The sequence below is a fragment of the Saimiri boliviensis genome, chromosome 19 (genome assembly GCF_048565385.1).
Source record: "Saimiri boliviensis isolate mSaiBol1 chromosome 19, mSaiBol1.pri, whole genome shotgun sequence".
Taxonomy (NCBI): Eukaryota; Metazoa; Chordata; class Mammalia; order Primates; family Cebidae; genus Saimiri; species Saimiri boliviensis.
In genome coordinates, this window is record NC_133467.1 from 40,423,860 (window position 1) to 40,436,932 (window position 13,073).

Consider the following 13,073-nt stretch of genomic DNA (forward strand, 5'->3'; position numbering starts at 1 on the left):
CGTTTGTAGGCTGAGCGGTGGAGGAAGACGGTGGTCGCTGACCGAACGAAGGCCGCAGGTGGAGGAGGCACAAGTGGAAACCCGCTGCCGGTGTCCTCAGCAGAAGGCAGGTGTAAAACTCAGCTCCGGGACGTCAAAGCGGCGGTACCACAGGCAAATCCCGCAGTGTCTGCACTCCACCAAGCACCTGCCCGGCTCCCCGTTTCCATGCAGAGCCCCGCGCCCCCTGTCACATGGGGGAGAGCGCGCGCCTGGGGGCGAAGTGACGGACTCGGAGCGCGGTGAGCGCGCGGTGGCTGCGGGGCGGAGCCGCTGCTGAAAGGAGGCCTGGGTTGTCGCGTGGGTGACTGTGGGTGGAATCTTTGGCGGAGGGAATGGCGGAAGCTTCCATCTTTGGTGGAAGAGTGGCCAGGGGTGAGCACACCGCCAGGGGCCAGGAGGCTGTGCTGGCCCTGCGGGTTACGCGCTCATTCCTACTTAACTGGCCGGGGAGAGACCGTGGTCAGGAAGGGGGTTCTCCCAGAGTGAAACTTCCTCTTCGCACTCTAGACTTGCTGATCCCGGTGATTTCTTCAATGCGGGAGATGGTGTTTGTGCTAGAATAGGGCTAAGCTGACATAACCGGGTTCAAGACTGACCTCGTCTCACGCCCACCCAAAAACGTTTACAGCTTCCTTCTCTCTCTCTCTCTCTCTCTCTCTTTTTTTTTTTTTTTTTTTTTTTTTTTTTTTTTTTTTTTTGAGACGGAGTTTCGCTCTTGTTACCCAGGCTGGAGTGCAATGGCACGATCTCGGCTCACCGCAACCTCCGCCTCCTGGGTTCAGGCAATTCTCCTGCCTCAGCCTCCTGAGTAGCTGGGATTACAGGCACATGCCACCATGCCCAGCTAATTTTTTGTATTTTTAGTAGAGACGGGGTTTCACCGTGTTGACCAGGATGGTCTCGATCTCTTGACCTCGTGATCCACCCGCCTCAGCCTCCCAAAGTGCTGGGATTACAGGCTTGAGCCACCGCGCCCGGCTTTTTTTTTTTTTTTTTTTTTTTTTTGAGATGGAGTTTCGCTCTTGTTACCCAGGCTGGAGTGCAATGGTGCAATCTCGGCTCAACACAACCTCCGTCTCCTGGGTTCAGGCAATTCTCCTGCCTCAGCCTCCTGAGTAGCTGGGATTACAGGCACGCGCCACCATGCCCAGCTAATTTTTTTGTACTTTTAGTAGAGACGGGGTTTCACCATGTTGACCGGGATGGTCTCGATGTGGGACAATTGGGTTGGTTTCAAAGTCAGTGCAGCTTTCCTATGGTTGCTAATTCCATGATTATGTTACATTGTATGGCAAAGGGATTTTACAGATATAATTAAATTAACCTTAAAATGGGGAGATTATCCAGGCTGGCTAATCTAATCACGTGGACCTTTAAAGTATGGGTCTAGAGGTCAGTCAGTGAACTAGGAAGTCAGAGAGATCCAAAACATGTTAGATGAGGAAGAATTTCTTCGTTGCTGACTTTGAAGATGGTGAGAGTCACAGTCAAAGAAATGAACTCCCCAGGTCAGCAACTTTGTAACTAGTGCTAAGTGCAGAGAGGAGCTAACAATATTTTTAAATGCATTTACAATATGTGGTCAACAGATTCACATTGTCTCTGCCTAGTCTTCTCTTTCGCTTTGTCCCTGCATGCCATTACGACTGTCTAGATTGGCAGACACAACCACGAGGGCTTGTGCAGCGTTCTCTCCTCTCCTGGGATGCTACGGCTCTCTAGAGTCAGACAGCACTGCTGAAGGTGGCTGAGTACAGTCACCTGCTGGTATTAGAAGCCACAGGCCCCTAGTTCATCAAGGCTCTAACCTTCACCTACCCCAAAGTTCTCAGAGCCCTCCTTATAGCTTCCTATCAGTTTTATACAGATTATTACCCATAAACCTTGCTCTTCCTTGGGCCCTAAGGCCAGGGCTTCTAATATCTTCACCACTTTTGAGGTATCTAGTAACTCTTGTTTCTGAAGTTCCGGTTACCGCATCCCCACTGCACAGCGAGAAGTTACCGGATGACCAGCCCAAAGCCTCACATGCAAATCAGGGCTAAACGGTGACTGGATGATATTTTGTCTAGATCAGCCACAGGTACTGGCAAATGTGACAAGGATATTATTTCTAAACATTCGACACTACAGAAACACTCTAGAGCTTACTTCCCATGTTAAAAGACACCCTGGAGGAGTGGTTGTTAATCTCAGGCCAAGCATTAATCCCTCCAGGATTACAAGCTGGCTCCCAAAGTTGCCAAGCTATTGGACAAATTCTTTAATCTCTGTTATACCTAAACTATCGTCAGGTCCCCACAATTTGCACCTGGCTGCTATACCTCTAGGAAGACTAGAATTACCTATGAGTCAGAGTCTAAAATAAGCCTTCTAAATCAATTCAGATCTGTCTCACATACTCTTTGGTTTACAACTGATAACCATGAAGGGGTTCTGAGTGGAGGTGCCCCGACCTTTGGCAAATCTCCAATTGGTGCTTGGTACCAGCTTGAGCTATCTTAACTGCTCAAACCAATAGGACAATTTGCTGAGGCCTCAGAGATCCCCGCCTCCAGAGAATCCTGATTTCCCCAAATTGGGTTGAGATCTAAGGTTTATTTTGCTGTACAACTCATTTTCTGGTGGTTTACCTGCTTCCAACAATGAAGGCAAGTTTTCCTGCTTCGTGATGGTGGAGAGCAGGCACTTCCTTTCTGGCATTTCAGCTCACTTCTGTTTTTATTTTTTAATTTTTTGCCTGCACCCCAACTCAGCTCACTTCTCACAGGGAAGGAGAGTTTGAGTTTTTCCTCCTTCTAGGATGGTACAGAGCAGTCTGCAGCCTGGTCCCCATTCCTAGCTCAATAACCGAATCTGCGTTTTGTCTTAGAAATTCTCCTGAGTGACTCAGGTTAAGATTAAAAACCAACTGCTCGTAATTTCCCCTTCCCACTAGAGCGCTCAGCAACCATATGAATTGTGCGATCATCGATTTTCTTAACTTTTTGGTTTGATTTTGTTTTTGTTTCCTTCTTTTTCATTGGGTTTGACCAGTTCTATCTGACTAGATCAAATCCAAAAAAATGTTCCAAATTATGGGGAACAAGGCCTCTGAATCAGAGAAATCCATGCAAAAAAAATTAATTAAAAATAAAACATTTTAAAAAGAGAGAGAACTGGGGGGGGGGGGAAGCAGCCATCAAGAAAATAAAGGTTTTGAGTACCTAAGGGTCTTTCTTTATATCACAGGGCCACTTTCGCTAGCCAGACCGAACTAAAAGAGCAATGGCTGTCACCTCGTCCTGCAGGCTAGAGTTCAGGAGCTACGGTTCTGCCCCTTTTCTCATCATGACAACCTGGGTTTCGTTCCTAAATCAATTTCTTTCTAATCGATATTTGGGTTGCTTTTGAAATAGCAGCTATTTGTCCCAGCTGAAATACAGTAATGAGAGTTAAAAGGATTTTTAATATGTATATTTCAATATACGTCTATATATAAAAAATATATAATATGCACACATATTTATATAGGTTAATGTATATTAACATATATATTTATTTAAAAGTCATTAATACTTTTTTTGTCTTCTTGGACCGTGTTGTTTGAGAAAAAGTCCTTTTCCTTCTCAGCTGACTGAATTCTGTTTCTCCGTTTACCTCTGTGTGTCTCTCCTTTCTTTTGCCACCCTCTGTTGCATGAGGGACCTGAAATAGTTTCTAACAGCCTGGGATTTCTTAATGAAAATGGAGGGATTGCCAGACTTTTTTGGGGGTAGAAACCTCTGCTTTTTCTTATGGAATCCCAAGAGTGTAAACAGAAAAGTTCCTCTCAGATCTTAAACTGCTTGCTTTTGTATTGTGCTACCTATTTCTTTTTTTTAACTAAGTATTGACTAAAATAGTTATTACAACAGAGGATACTTCTGGGGTGTTTAAGATACTAAATGGTGTCGTTTAGACACTTATAGAAATGTCTTTGTAACAAAATGCACGATAAAATAATTATGTGGCCTAACCCAGGGTAATTCTGCCTTTTGAAGATTTAGGATTCAGTGTGGGCTCTGCTGAGAGCTCAGGTCCAATTAAAAGACAGAGTCTAAATTTAGAACTATCTAAATAAAATTGGTCTACTTATACAGTCCTAGGATAGATTTCTATAATGTTAGGTTTGATTTGGCATCCGCTTTTAATCTCCCCCTAGTACACCAGACTCTTTCTCACTATACTTTGATGTCTAAATTTTGCCATCTGATGTTTCACCTAAGAGCTGTTCCTTTAATATATAAATTAGGACTCTCCAGCTGACAGCTGCCCAGAGCAACGAAGCAGGTGATCAAAAAATTGGAAGTCTAAAATAGGAGGAAAAAGAAGAGTTCTTATGAATGTATGAGAGCTACTCCTATCAGCATGTCTAATACATTATATAATTATGTGTCGTATATATGTTTCACTACTAAAAATAGATTTTAAAACTTGATTTAATTGACTTAAAGGGAAAAAAACACTTAAATGAAATACACTATCAGAAAGATAGACTTGAAGACATGCTTTTTTACAAGTTCATGTGATGTAAGTAAATCTTTAGTAAATAAACTGATTTTAAAATGATTGGTAAAACAGAATTAGAAATGGCTTCAGAATTGACAACATACCTTTTCATTTAAATTTACTGCTCAAGTGGTTTTATATTTATCTCTGCTATGTAGTATAAGGTGTCAATTTGAAATGAGGGTTATAAAGCTATGAATGCGGCCCAAAAGAGAATTATCTTTGTTTGTGTAATTTTTGATAAATAAGGCAATTAATGTTGTTTGTTTAATGAAAATAGCTGTCTTGAGTTATTGGCCAAAACAAAGAAACAAACAAACATTTATCTAATTTTAAGGTTTTTTGTTGTTGTTGTTTGTTTTGGTTTGGTTTTGTATTTCAGGCAGGGTTTTGAAGGGGTGATCTTGAATTCCTGGGCTCAACAGATTCACCCACCTCAGCCTCTCAAAGTACTGGCATTATGAGGTATGAATCACCATGCCCTGAGTAACCTTAAGGTTCTTACTTAGGAAAATCTGAAATTCACAGATAATGAAAATGGTTAATAGGGAAATAACTTTAAATGATAACTATCAGCTGGGCATGGTGGCTCACACCTGTAATCTCAGCACTTCGGGAGGTTGAGGCAGGCAGATCATGAGGTCAGGAGTTCAAGACCAGCCTGGCCAACATGGTGAAACCCCTTCTCTACTAAATACACAAACATTGGTCAGGCATGGTGGTGGGCACTTGTAATCTCAGCTACTCAGAGGCTGAGGCAGGAGAATCTCTTGAATTCAGGAGGCGGAGGTTGCAGTGAGCCAGGACCACACTGTTGCACTTCAGCCTGGGGAACAGAGTGAGACTCCGACTCAAAAAAAAAAAAAAAAAAAGAAAGAATAAGAAAACACACAAAAGCGAAAATAGTTCACCAACCCTCACTGCAAGAAATCTTAAAAGAGTCCTCCAGGTAGAAGCAAAAGGATACCAGATAAAAATGTGGACCTACACAGAGAAATGAATATTGGAAATGGCTTTTAGAAAGCACGTACTACACGTTTTCTTATTTAAATTAGATTAGATCAGATTAGATTAAATTAAATTAGAATTTAAATATTCTAAAAATATTTGACGTAATTTATAAAAGTAATAAGAATTACAAACTTATAACAACTAAAATAAAAATACACGATAACACTAAGATAAAGGCCAGAAAGGGAGGTGTCACGTCACTTGAAAGCTGACTGGTGAATTAAAGATATATCCCAGACACCCTAAAGCAGTCGCTGAAATAAGGAAAGAGTTATAGCTAATAAAGAACAAAGGGAAAAAATGGACTGAAGTAAGAGCCATGTGATCACTGCTGGAACCACTGCTCTCCGGGCCTCCCCCTAGAGAAGCGCGCAGCGGCCAGTGAGAAGCGAACAGAGTGGTGACTGCAGCATTGTCTGTGATCCGAAAGGAACAGAACCAGCGTCATCTTAAAGACATACGAAAAGGGTTTTCTTTATTTAACAGACAATTGAACCAACAATGGAAGCAAGTCCTTTGCCAAAAGGAACGCCGAGGGTCATGATGAGGCTGCTCCTCCAAAGATTTCGGGGTTCCCAGACGCCTAGTTTTCGGCCTGTTCTTCTGGAAGATCTTATTCTTGGGGAGCAATAGGTCCTCGCGTTTGGGGTTCTTTCAGGTTCTCTCTCCATTTCCTCGTTCTGCTACAATTAAAACAAAACAAAAACAAAATCCCCACAAAACCCATTCTCACTTCCAGAAGGTCCCGCCTGTGCCTCCGCAGGAGCCTTTCAGGAGGTCGGGGTGCCTGGTCCACCGCTCCCCGGCTTCTGTTTCTGCTTTTGCTTTTCCTCCCCGGCTCCCGCCGTCCCGCGCCGACCCACCGCGGGCCAGCTGCGCCCCGGCGCCACCGCGCACGAGGTGCCCTGGAGGCCCTGCCCGTTGCCGCCCGCGGGGCGCCGAGAAACCAACGTCAATAAACCCTTTGAGAAAATAACTTCCCCGTGGAAAAAGCCCTCTTGATTTCCATTCTAGGGCTCTTGAGAGGAGTAAAAGCTGAAGACGACGATGCATTCATTGGACAAGTCCCAGCCGTGCGCCCTGCTGAGTGCAGGACCCTGCTCCCCGCCAGGGGACCCACGAGCGACCCTCACCCCATCCCTGCCCTGGCGGGGACCCCGTCCGGGGCACAGGATCCGAAGACGGCAGCGGAAGCTCTGCAGCGGCCCCGAAAGCGCCTGGGCAGGGTGGGCACAGGCCCCCTCACTGGGCGAAGGCGGCGCAAAGAACGGGAAGCGCCATCCCGGGAGCCCGCCGGGCGCTCAGCTTCCCTTGGGCCCCCGGGGGGCTCAGGCGGGGTCGCACCAGGGAGATTCCGGGGGCTTCTGAAACAGGCGAGGGGCGGGGTGGGCGAAGGCCGTTCGTCTGTCCTCGCTCCGGAATCTCCCAACGCGCGGGTGTCCAGCGTGACCGCTCCGGCCTCTCCGGTTTTCCAAGGCCTGGCCCAGTCGTCCTGCCGGCGGGCGGCGAGGACGGACCGGACGGGGGAGGTCGAGTGAGCGCGCCCTACCTGGAGTGCCCAGCAGGGACGCGGCGCCTGTCTCTGTGGCGCAATCGGTTAGCGCGTTCGGCTGTTAACCGAAAGGTTGGTGGTTCGAGCCCACCCAGGGACGCTAGTGTGGAACTTTTAAAGCATTCACGAATTGTCAATCACTAGGTAAGTGGAGACGATTTTATCTTCCCGAAGTCCTAAGCCACCAATTTATGACTGATCCGAGTCAAAGCCCAGCCCACCTCCCCGACCAGATTCCTAACCAGATATCTTTGAAGTGCCAGGTTTACACCTGTGCGACTCCGAAATCCTGAAACAGAGAGCTAGGAACCCACTTCTGGTGCGATAAAATTCTAATTCAGTCCGTTATTCGCTTAAACGAGTAATTTATGTAACTCTAGTTTTTCATTATTTAACAATAGGAGGCCAGTAGTATCCCCAGGATGTGCCTGGATTTGACATTTCTGTAGTGTAGAGAACTGGGTGGACAATGCCACATTATAGAGTTTATATAATGCTTCTAATCTGAGTACATGCTGCAAATGTATCTTTCACAGGAGCAGTACCAGATAATATTACAATATGAATATCTATAAAAGGAAAAATGTGCAGATGTGCAATTGAGCTTCGTGCCTCTCCCTGAGACCCATGTTCACATTGATAGAGCGATCACTCTTATCAGTTATAGGCACCTGTAATCCCACCTACTCGGGAGGCTGAAGAAGGAGAATTGTTTGAACCTGGGAGAGGGAGGCTGCAGTGAGCCGAGATTGCGTCACTACACTCCAGCCTGGGCAATAGAGTGACACTCCATCTAAGAAAAAAAAAAAAAAGTTTTTGAGGTGAGGTTGGTTTCAGTTTTAGGATGACAAAGAACGCTGCAGTCACCATTCTTGTACACCTGGCTGTGGTCATTGTGGTCGCGTCTTCACCGCAGACATTTCTATAGTGTAGGGAACTGGATGCACCATTGCGGCACCGTTGTGTTTATATCATGCTTCTGATCTGAGGACACTCTGAGAACGTGTCTTTCATGGGAGCAGCACCAAGTAACATTCTAATATGAATATTTCTAACAAGAAAAATGTGCAAGATGTGCAATTAAGCTGCGTGCCTCTCCATGGGACCCATGTTCATAAAACAGTGGCATGAGCAAACATCTGAGTGGCGTTGGTGGCCTTCTGACGTCAAAAGCTGAAGCAGAGGACATGAAAACTCTCACTGAACATCCTCTGTAGGCTGGCCGGATTCATTCCTAGGTCGGTGGTCTCTGATCAGGAGGGAATGCTGGTTGCTTGTTTTATCAAAAACCAAAAGGGAGGGAAAGCCTCGGGCCGTTAGCTGGTAACAGTGGCAAAGCAGGGCTTTCCGAAGGGTGGCTTTGTTAACCCTTGGGAGAAACAAGCCTAATTGTTACCAGATGGCGAAGTGCAGTTCCAGGTTCTTGGTGTCCCAAACAACGAACCGTACATGACACACACAAAGCAGCAAAGCAAAGTTTATTACGCACAGGAACGCTCTCGGGGAGATGACGGCAGTGTTAGTTTGGTGTATACACTGGGTCTTTTTATGTGTGTTTTCCTTTTCTTCAGAAGGACGGCTAATCCTTATTTTTTTTATTTTTTAGATTTTTGTATTGCATTTTAGGTTTTGGTGTACATGTGAAGAACATGCAAGATTGTTGCATAGGTACACACATGGCAGTGTGGTTTGCTGCCTTCCTTCCCCTCACCTATGTCTGTCATTTCTCCCCATGCTGTCTCTCCCCACCTTTCCATCCCCCCATCCCTCCCCCATTTCCCCCCAACGGACCCCAGTGTGTGATGCTCCCCTCTCCGTGTCCATGTGTTCTCATTGGTCAACACCTGCCTATGAGTGAGAACATGCCGTGTTTGATTTTCTGTTCCTGTGTCAGTTTGCTGAGAATAATGGTTTCCAGGTTCATCCATGTCCCTATAAAGGACACGAACTCATCATTTTTGATGGCTGCATAATATTCCATGGTGTATATGTACCAGGTTTTCCCTGTCCAGTCTATCATCGATGGGCATTTGGGTTGGTTCCAGGTCTTCGCTGTTGTAAACAGTGCTGCAATGAACATTCGTGTGCATGTGAAGGATGGCTAATCTTTAGCCAGTGTTTACCTTTCGCTTGCTAGGGAGATTGCTTAGTTACTTTGGCCCTTGTGCGCGTGCAGGTTGCCTCCATCCCATAATTTTAAGTCCATGCATGTGTGCAGTCCATATGTATGGGATTTAATGAGCTGATTATCGTATGGAGTCCTGTTAAGGACACCTTTTGTCTCTAATGTGCATGGCTTGCTCTGAGGGGCTGCCCCTATACTGGTTTGGATCTTGCCAGCCATGCAGTCTTTGCTTTTTTTTTTTTTTCTTGAGACAGAGTCTTGCTCTGTCACCCTGTCTGGAGCACAGTGATGCTATCTTGGCTCGTGGCAACTTCTGCCTCCCAGGTTCAAACAATTCTCCTGTCTAAGCTTCCTGAGTAGCTGGGAGTACAGGCACGTACCACTACACCCGGCTAATTATTTTTGTGGTTTTAGTAGACATGAGGTTTCACCATGTTGGCCAGGCTGGTCTTGAACTCCTGACCCCAGGGGATTTGTCTACCTCCGTTTCCCAAAGTGCTGGGATCACAGGTGTGAGCCGCTGCGCCCGGCCTTGCTTGCTTTTTAAATCTTTTTGTTTTGGCTGCTCGACTTCTGCCTCTTAGCTTGCTTCTTGCCCACATGCCCCTTCACCTTGCTTGTTTCTGCTTTTACTCATTCTGCCTTTTATCCAACCTCCAATTCCCTCTGCTGTTCTCCTGCCTCATAATGGCAGTTAGAGAGGAGGGTTTAAGGGGGCATGTGTGCTGTGCCACCTCTGATCCTGTCACAGCCAGAAACTCAGTTTTCAAGGTTTCTCTGCGGTCCTGTCAGCCAAGAGGGAGTCTGGTCGTAGGGCTTCAAGCTTATTTTTACTTCTCAATCCTGACAAGACAAGGCTGGATGAATGCAGATTCTCTGCAGGTGTAAATTTCCCCTATAAAAGAATTTTCGCTGGGAGCAGTGGCTCACGCCTGTCATCCCAGCACTTTGGGAGGCCGAGGTGGGCGGGTCACCTGAGGTCGGGAGTTTCAGAGGAGCCTGCCCAACACGGAGGAGCGCTGTCTCTACTAAAAATACAAAATTAGCTGGGCATGGTGGCACATGCCTGTAATCCCAGCTACTCAGGAGGCTGAGGCAGGAGAATCACTTGAACCCAGGAGGCGGAGGTTGCAGTGAGCCGAGATGGCACCATTGCACTCCAGCCTGGGCAACAAGAGCGACACTCCGTCACACACACACACACACACACACACACACACACACACACACACAGTTTACAGGATTACTTCTGTTTGCTGGCTCTCTTGACAGCCACTTTGAAATATGCCAAAGAAATATATTCTGGGGTAAAACAGTTTTATTTTCTTCATCTATCTACAGCCTCGCCATGCTGGCAGCCCCCAATCCCAGCATACCTGAAGCCTTTCTTTTTAAAAAGCTTTCCCACTCTTCCGGGTGCCTTCAAGTCTCTGCCAAAACGCAAGTAACAGTGGCTGACTCTTAGATATAGCACGCTCAGAATATGTAGCCTTTGCTTTTTTTTTTTTTTTTTTTTCATTTTGTTGGTCTTCATTCATTTGCAGAAGCTTGAGTGTAGAGCTGACAAGGACACCGTCTTTGACCAAACCTCAATCCGTTTCCTCTGAGCCCCTTTCTCTGTTCGTTCCTGGCCTGCCAAGTCCAGTTTTAGAAAAGAATCCTGTCGAGCTGAGTTTAGCAAGCATCTTCCCAACCACCTGTGACAGCTAATCAAGTTCCTCTTAGTAGTTTTCGATCCACTGACTTTAATATCTTGCTGGTTGGCTATAAAGCTTCATCTTTTCTTACTTCTTTTTTTTCTCATTAAACTTTTTTAACGGGTCTTGAAATTCTGTGACAAATTTTAGGTCGTTGTTTCATTAAAAAGTACTGATTTTAAAAACTAATGACTTAAAACTGCCACACGCAAAAAAGAAAATCAAAGTGGTCCACAAAACATTCTCCTTTCCTTCTGAAGCTTTTACGATGCATTGCTATCATTAACCAGTCTTTTACTACTAAACTTAAATGGCCAATTGAAAAAGAGTTGAGCTCAGTTCTCTGCTGGTCTCTCTTGCCTACTCTAGTACATACATTAAAATCTGCCTCAGGTTTTTAATAAGCGTCCAGTGTAGTCCCTTTGAAACTACTTTGCAAAATTATGACAATAAGAGAAATCTGACGTGGCTGACTCCATCTTGGTTCCAGCCTCACAGGCTAGCTGGCTTCACTCATCCCTGTGCAATTGCTCCCCAGCTATTGTTGGAAAAATTCAAGTTTATAGTTTAAATCAGGCGTCCCCAGCCCCTAGGGCCACAGACAGGTACAGTCCCTGGGACTGTTAGGAACCCAGCCGAACAGCAGGCGGTGAGCTGCAGGCTTCAGGCGTTACTACCTGAGCTCTGCCTCTTGTCTGGTCAGCATCGGCATCAGATTCTTATAGGAGCTCAGACCCTATTGAGAACTGTGCATGTGAGGGATCCAGGTTCCACGCTCCTTATGAGACTCTGACTAACCCTGTGACCACCCTGTGCCATTCCTGTCTCATCTGACTAATGCCTGATGACGTGAGGTGGACATTTTCATCTGGAAACCGTCGCCCACCCCCTTCTGTAGAAAAATTGTCTTCCATGAAACTAGTCCCTGATGGCAAAAAGGTTGGGAATGGCCAAAAAGATTGGTTTAAATGATAACTTCCCCAAAATGAAATGACCCCTGTGAAATTAATGAAAGGCCACCAAGTTAGGAGGATGAAAGGGGCCTGAATTCTCCTAAGATATGTGCCTCGTTAGATCATTACTAGCCGTTATTCCAGAGGTCACAAGATTTGAGCTTCCCCAATTACCACTGGGAAGAACATCACTGTTGTAGAACCTAAGATTGACCTCTTGAGATGTCTTTTCAGGCTTTTGCATTTCTGACTACCGGATGTCACCATTTGGCCCGAAAATCAACCAGTCCCTCAGGCCCCACCCAGAAGCTGACTCAGTGCAAGAGGGCCAATTTCCACAGCCCCGAGATTTCATCCCCAACAGTCAGCACCATCCAAACCCCGGCCCCCTCCCCACCAAACTATTTTTGAAAGACCCCTTACCTCTGAGCCTTCAGTAAGATTGATTTGAGTAGTAACTCTGTCTCCCACATGTCGTGGCTGGCCTGTGTCAATTAAACTCTTTACTGCAATCCCATGGTCTCCATGAATTGATTTTGTTTGTACAGTGGGCAGGAAGAACCCCTTCAGGTGGTCATATCTGCAGGATGGTGCCAGTTCTTTCCGCAAAGTCTCATCAGATACCCAGAGAATATTTCTCCGCTACTGCCTGGACAGTGCATCTCCCTGTCAGTATCCAGGGAATGGGCCTGGATCAAGTATTTAGTATTCAGCCATTGCTACACTGCCACCTAATCCCTCATTTTCAATATTTTGCCATGCCTTCCAGTGGCCTAACTGGCTACCATGCCACAGAATCTGTGCTTTATGGTCTCCAGAGAACTCACCACTCGATGTTTTGTGATTTGAGCAATGGAATAGAATCCGATACTGGTGGGCTGGGGGAGGTCCCCAAACGCTGGTGGGATCTCGACCCCACCCGTGGTGTCCAGGCTCTTGACACCATCTCAAGAAGGAAGTCAAAGATGAGTCAGCAAATAAAGAAGAGATTTATTGCAAAGCAAAAAGCACACACTCAAGAAAGGGGAGTTTGGGCCAACCCCAGAGAGAGAACAATGGGATCTGGGGTTTCATCTTGATGGTTTCTTCAACCAAGGAGTGAAATACTCTTGAAAATTCCTGGGTAAAGGTGGAGACGTCTTGGCTGTGATGCCACCCATTTT

The 13,073-nt window shown here is 46.0% G+C and overlaps 1 long non-coding RNA gene and 1 other non-coding gene across 2 annotated transcripts; one reads left to right on the top strand and one right to left on the bottom strand.

The window, feature by feature from the left end:
- Positions 1–6,032: 6,032 nt before the first annotated feature.
- On the bottom strand, positions 6,033–7,229 carry LOC141582163 (uncharacterized). The gene is made up of 2 exons (XR_012515001.1): positions 6,928–7,229; positions 6,033–6,266 (listed from the first exon to the last, which is right to left on the bottom strand). It is a non-coding gene; the product is annotated as an uncharacterized LOC141582163 (long non-coding RNA).
- TRNAN-GUU (transfer RNA asparagine (anticodon GUU)) lies at positions 7,162–7,235 on the top strand. The gene has a single exon. It is a non-coding gene; the product is annotated as a tRNA-Asn (tRNA).
- The last annotated feature ends 5,838 nt before the right edge of the window (positions 7,236–13,073 follow it).